Genomic DNA, 7,053 nt, shown 5'->3' with positions numbered 1-7,053 from the left:
CTGTGTAACTGATCCAAGAGTTAGTCACCGGCTCAGTAGCTCTTCATTAAGTGTTTTTTTTTTTTTTTTCCAGTTGCACAATGGGAGATTAACACGGGTAAGGAGGCTGCTGTGCTTGCGATACACAGCCTATAAATCATTAGGTGGGAGGGAGGGAAGGAGCAAAGGCATATTGGTGGTGGTGGTGGTGGTGGTGTGTGTGTGTGTGTGTGTGTGTGTGTGAGAGAGAGAGAGGGAGAGCAAGAGAAGAGACAGACAGAGAAGCGGAAACGATCAGCTTTCAAGAGACAGGCTGCATCACACCAAGGATCAGTCATCTACACCCAATCCCTGATTAAAATCACCAATCGCCGATTTGCCTCAGCAACCTGGGGTTCACACTCCCAGGTTTCTCCCCGGAGGAGCCCACCTTCCACCTCTCCACAGCTGGAAACGACACACACGAGCACAGGCAGGCTAATCGTGACAAATGAGAAACAGATCTGATTGTTTCCAGGCTTTTGACTCCCTCAACAGGAAAAAACCCTGAGGACAGATATTCGAACAGCTGTGTTATCAAACAGGATTACTTATCATAATGTATTAGGCATTGAACCCTGGTTTTTGACCTCATTCAAACGTGAATACAAGATAATACATGGAAGAAAAACTAAGTGCATGTGTATTCCCTGTCCTGACAAAGGTAATACAGTACAGTACAGTCGTAGACTATATATAAATACAAAGCATTTATAGATATATTACTGAATAGAAAGTGTGGTTATGGCATTGGACCTTTACAAAACAAGTAAAAAAAAAAAAAAAAGTAGTTAGTGCTGTTTTCCTTCACAGTGTATCTGACCTTGAGTAATGTATGCTTGGCTTGCAGCTCACATCATCTCACTGAGATCAATGCTCATTAGATCACAGTAGAAAAAAACAGCTGCTTTTTATTCCAGCAACACACACACACACACACACACACACACACACACACGCACACACACACACACACACATACAAACACAATCGGGCCACGACAAATTTAGCTGAAGCACTGGCTCGCTGCGGAGAGCCACAGTCTATGTTGCCACCTACAGTGCACCTCCATAAAACACAGAGCCTCACACACTAGACGTTGATTCATGCTTTCTGCCATCTCCAGCTGTACATTTTGCCTGAGAGACAAAACATAATAACACTGTACGTATCATGGTGCAGGTAGACAGCTTGTCAGAGGTTAAAGCATTTTATCTATAGCTGTATTTCTGAACATGGATCATAGGTGTTATTGATTTCTGACATGAAATGGGTGCATTTTAATGAGCCGGGGTCACATGACAGTAGGGCTGGGCAATATGGACAGAACAAAATATCACAATATCTTAGACCAAATACCTTCATATTGATATTGTGAGGGTATTACGGGGTCTGATTGGTGGTGCTTTCATAAGATATCTACACACAAGAGTTTTTTGATGAACCATCATTAGTAATGTGAATATGGTGACCAAGCAGGTGGAGGCAAATAAGACATACAGCTAGAGCAGTTTAATAAGTTGAGGAAATTGCATCCCCGTTCTCTGATGCAGCCTCTGAAGGCAGGAAAAGACAATTCAATTTTGGCTGATAGAGTCTGCTCCTTTGAATCATCTTCATGACAATCTGAGGGAAAGAGACTGATCAGAAAGTAACTGGTGGCATGTTGCACGGCAGTGTTTATCGTCCATCTGGTCGAGCCACTGAGAACTGATCGCTGATCGGTTTCCACAAAGCGTGGTATATCCTCAGAACTACAGTACAGGAGGACTGAGAGCCGTGTTCAAGGTGCATGTCAAGCAAAGAGGCAGAGACAAAATGTGTGTGAGGGAGAGGTAAGGGGAGGATGGCTGGAGGAGAAGGGGGCAGGAGGTTGAAAACAGACTGACCGTGGGCACTGTCTTGGCAAAATCCCATGCTGACCTTGGAACACACACACACACACACACACACACACACACACACATCACATATTAAAAAAATTGGCTGCCCACAACCTGCCATGCCGACAGCAATTAGACTCAACCTGGGGTTCCTCCTGCTCATGGCCAACCTGTGCCAAGTGCTGGTGCCCCACCCACCCTGTCTGCCAGCAAGCTTCCAGCTGATTGGCTGGGCGGCAGTAACACTTACTGTGATAGGCCATTATACATTAGCCAATGGGATCAGTGCTTACAGGCCTGCGCAGCTGTGACTGGATGTCTTAATGAATACTGTCAGCTGATTGGCTCATGTTGTGTGAGTGGATGTGCGTGTGTATGCCTGTCTGTAAGTGTGCGTGAGTGCGTGTGTGCGTGCGCAAATGCATTTGTTTTCTATCACAAATCCAGCCACAGGCGCTGTTGCGCAGCCATCCCATCTTTGGCGTAAATTAATCCCTAGTATGATGCTTATATCTATTCTACACGTGTAGTCTGGTTTCCATGACAACAGCTCCCTTTTCTCTGCAGACCACCTCCACGTGACACATCACAGAGCGAGCTGGAGTCAGGGATGTGAGCGTGTCCCATCAAAGCCTTCTCCCTCTGTATTCACGGGCCATGGAGAGCTGGCCATGCCGCCGCTCTGCCTTCATGTTATGTGACAGTAAACAGTCCGGCCGGGCTGCTCGGGCTCCGCCGCCCCCACAGGCCCGTATTATGTCGGGAGACAGGTGACATGCCGGTCAATGGAAGCGCATGTCCCCACAATACACCTTTTGTGCTGCGATGGGAAGCACAACACAGGCCTCTGAATTAAACCGCTCCACAAATGAAACGAACAAAACACACAGACTGAATATTTTTTTTTTTTGGTCTCATATCCTTTATAATCCGATGATAATGCGCGCCACCATCACACAGCAGCCTTTGCAGCTTCATTGTGCAGCACACTGTCAAAGAGCAAACGCATGCTGCTTTTGCTTACCTCATCTTCCTCTCCTCTCCGACTGAATGGGATGAACAATGTTTTCTATCTGCTCAGTCAGTGCTTTTGTCCTCCTCAACCCTCCTGACACTAGAAATGAGCGATCCACAGCAGTAGTTTCTGGGTGTTTTAATAGCAACGATGCAGCCCGCTTGATGTGCAGATGTTGGCATAAAAAAAGGCGACAGGGTGGGGAAAATGCTACAATGGATGCCACAGTTTTCGGAGCTGTCTTTCTTGTTTTTTGTTTTGTTGTTATTATTATTATTATTTTTAAAAGGACTTGCTCTCCGGTGTCTGTCGAGCGGCTGGCGGTTTTGTCGGAGCCATTTCAGAGGGCTGCACGCCGCTGTCCGGGGGACGAGAGGCCGGGCGGAGTGTCTGACAGCGGCTTCTGAGGTGCCATCTTTTCCTTGCTTCAACCACTGGGAGGCTGGATGGAGAGAGAGAGAGAGAGAGAGAGAGAGAGAGAGAGAGAGAGAGAGAGAGAGAGAGAGAGAGAGAGAGAGAGAGAGGCAGGGAGGGAGGGAGCAGTCCGCTGCTGAAATATTCAAGTCTCGGTGGTTTTGCTGCCCGGTAGCGCCCTCGGTACCGTGCTGCTGCGCTACCGGTGTAGAAAACGAACGCACACCACCACCTCGTCTGCAAAATAAAATTCTCACTATAGCCTATTATTAAAAAAAAAAAAAAAAAAAAAAAAAAAAAACAGAAATTGTTTCTTGAGCCTTTATTGCATCCCTAATGATGACGATTATGATAATGATATAATAATAATACTAACACTAAACTATAGAAAAATTGTATGAACTTCACCACAGCCAAAGAATTTACAAGGCAACATAACCCAGCCTATATCACATGGCTTAAAGATATTATAGTGATGCAATAGGAGATTGAAATAATAATAATAGCCTACATACTGTGTAGGATAAAGTCATCTTTAACTAGTGCAGAGACACTATAGTTTATAAGTCCCTGCAGAAATATTACCACAGGAAATGATCCTGTATAATATTTGCCTATATTATTACTGAAGTATTATTTTAGGGTCACGTCAGCTTGACAAAGTTCTTATTTCCACCTGTGCAAACCAAACATTGTTTCTCAATAATAAATTGTCTCTTTCACTTGTTGGAAAAATATATATATGTATATATGAATTTATGGCTACTCAGTGTTCAGTTTATCCCTTATTGTATTCTCTGGCTTGCCCCCCAGGGAGTAAGACTATAATAATCCTAATGGGTGGATGTCTTTTCCTTAAGGGATCTAACTCATTGAGGAGGCTAAAATGACCTGTGTGAAAAGAGGCACTGAATCCTACAGATGATATGACTATAGTGGCACATCAGCCTGTCTGTCAGCACCGGCTGGTCTGGTTCATCAGCCAGCTGCTGTTCCCTCCCCTGCAGGACAGACGGCCTCCTTCACTTTAAGGCTATCCCCTTTCCTCTCAACAGCCCTGCAGCACAAGCAGTGGTTTTAATAGGTTAACAGGCTGTGAGTTTACAGCCTTAGATTTTTTTGCAAAAGTGATATACTGAGACATAGCACTTAGTTAATGTTGAATCTTGAAGTGTTTGAGTTGACTATAATTTTGTTTCCTATTGAAATCAACAGGTCATGCAAACCCACTTCACTCTGTTCCGGTGTTTAAAAATGAACACAAACATTACATTAACAAGATTACAAGTCAACCATGTTGCAAATGAAAACCGGCAGTCCAATGTTTTGACATCCTCTCACAGAATGACTTTTATGTAACTGTCACTCCAAGATGCGTGTCTTTAAGAGAAAGCAGTATATGCGTCTTTATCCTCACTCTGGCAGGCATTTGTTTCATGTGCATAAATAAGGACTGACCTCACCAAGATCACAGGACAACCATGTGGATTCTGTTTTAGGTGGATTTTCCCTTTTAAAGTGATATATTCTTAGCCACCAGTTTCTCTTCTTTGCCAGTGTGCCTCCTTAGAACCCCATCTTTAAGTGTTTACCATCATGTGCAATGATGTTTTGTATTTAGGCTTTCTGAATACTATTTAGCAGTATTTTCAAACAAGCAAAACAACTCATCTGAAAGTGTTACTGCAGACACAGAAAAGCCCTATGTCCTATTACTTTATTTTTTCCTTCAAGGTGAAGTTAAATAAAATGAAATGTGTTAAATAAAACATCTTGTGTCCTGTGTGTGCCTAAAAATGAGAACACTGAGAACAACCTTAAATGTCCAATCTGAGATCCTACTGGCCACCGCATTACACAAATCAGAGTGGAGACACTCTCATAGGAAAATTTAAAAGCTTTTCTTCCACATTAGAAGCAATTTGGCTTCATTGCTGACAAAAAAATTATAATTTTTACACCACATTTGCATGGAGTTTGATGTGATTTCAGGAGCAGTCAGATGTAGGTTAGTATTGCCAAAACACAGTCACTCTATTTGCCTTGCTAAACGCAGGCACGACACAGCGCCGATGCCAAAAACAAATGTGCAGCTAATGTGTTTTCATTTATTTTCTTGGCTGGCTCTGTTTGTTTGAACTTGGGAATGCAGGTGTTAACCGTCCCACTGGACCATTCCATCACAACATAGGCTTTTGTTATATCTAAACCATATGTCAAAGCAAACCTGCAGCAGTGTGCTGTTGTGGCCAGTAGAGGTCCTCCTATAATTTTCAAGAAGACATTGCCCTGTAGTCTCCATGGTGGATGAAGTTGGACTTGCAGGTCAAACCATCAAGTGGGTCATCATCATCCTGACCAAGAAGAGAGAAGCTCAGATATTTGTTCTTGTAGAGCATCTTTTATGTGCCGTTGGTATTTTGTAGTTCTTTGTTGTTGTTTGGGTTTGTGCCTCTCAGTCTCCACAGGAGGGAGCTGAGGCTGCGTGTTCACTGCCACAGAGAGCTTTCATGCCCTGTCTTGTTTTGCTGATGTTTATGGGAAACAAATAGAGAGAGTAAGCAAGTCTTCTATTTCAAATAAGATGAAAAAGTCAGCCATGCTCTTATATGGTGAAGATTTACTGAAAGTGTAGGTGACTGGCACACAAACTGGCACCTTTTCTGCTGTACATTTCAAGGATATACTGTATTTTTTCTGCACTACATTATCTATCAGTTGTAGTTACTTTGCGGAATAAGCTGTTATATGCAAAACAAAATCTGATGCACCGTCTCCGGAGAAGCCCCAAAATTCTCTTCAAAGTCTGAATTCATAAACATGGTGACTGAGATGGCCGCATCACTTGGTTTACACCGTGTTGAAGCTCGTCCAACAGGTCAGCGGACACTTCATTCCCATCAGGACAGAAATGCTTACCATAGCATTAAGGAGATTGTTTGGAAAGGTTTGGTAATGGAGCTTACTTTTACACTTACCTTGCTCTCGGAGGGGTTGATTGCATCTAAGAGAAAATGCAGAACGCATAACAACATAACAGCCCTGCAGGAACTCTGCCTCAATGTGCAAAGTGCCTTTTTTTTACCCTTGGCTGAACAGATATTTCCTTTAGTTAGCCGTTTACCTGGCAAATGAAGTTAGATACAGAAATGAGAGACATTGCATCAGAACATAGGTATTTACTGTTTGAGTGTAGCTGATTCTCGCACTTTTAACTACCCAACCACAAGGTAAAAAAAAAAAAAAATGAGAAGGAGGCATTGTGGTTAATTCTACTAGGTTTATTTAGCTATGCCTGAGGCACACCTTCATCTACCTGAACTGAGAAGAGAACACTCATAAATTAAAAACATATTAAGTCCTCAAATGAGACAGTCAAAGACAAAGACAACCATGTCTACTGGTACATGCCCTATAATTGCCAAACCACTTAGAGACATCACACAGATAAAAGAGGAGACATTTTAAGTAGAGGCATCCCATGACAGAATCAGAGTCCAGGAACAAATGTGTAAGAAATGGAACTAAGACTATGCTGTGGTTGCACACGTTCCTAAGAAATGCAATATAAAATGAAAACTTCCCATACGCCAAATAATAAATAAAAATAAATAAAAAACAAAGTAGTGCCAGTCTCACAATACAAAGCAATCCCATTGAAAATATGTCACATTGCAGTAAATTTTCAGATTGTACAAACCCAAACCCAACAAAACCCCCAAA

The 7,053-nt window shown here is 42.8% G+C and overlaps 1 protein-coding gene across 3 annotated transcripts in view; it reads right to left on the bottom strand.

The window, feature by feature from the left end:
- Positions 1-6,596: 6,596 nt before the first annotated feature.
- LOC115356253 (echinoderm microtubule-associated protein-like 1) overlaps positions 6,597-7,053 on the bottom strand; it is an 11,228-nt gene continuing 10,771 nt past the window's right edge. For all 3 annotated transcript variants that reach the window (XM_030047346.1, XM_030047344.1, XM_030047345.1), the window contains exon 7: positions 6,597-7,053. This exon is cut by the window's right edge and continues 748 nt beyond it. The gene's annotated coding sequence lies outside the window, so the exon portion shown is untranslated.

The sequence above is a fragment of the Myripristis murdjan genome, chromosome 24, assembly GCF_902150065.1.
Source record: "Myripristis murdjan chromosome 24, fMyrMur1.1, whole genome shotgun sequence".
In the NCBI taxonomy this organism is placed as follows: Eukaryota; Metazoa; Chordata; class Actinopteri; order Holocentriformes; family Holocentridae; genus Myripristis; species Myripristis murdjan.
Note: the sequence above shows the minus strand (reverse complement) of the source record. Positions and strands in the feature narration are given on the sequence as shown.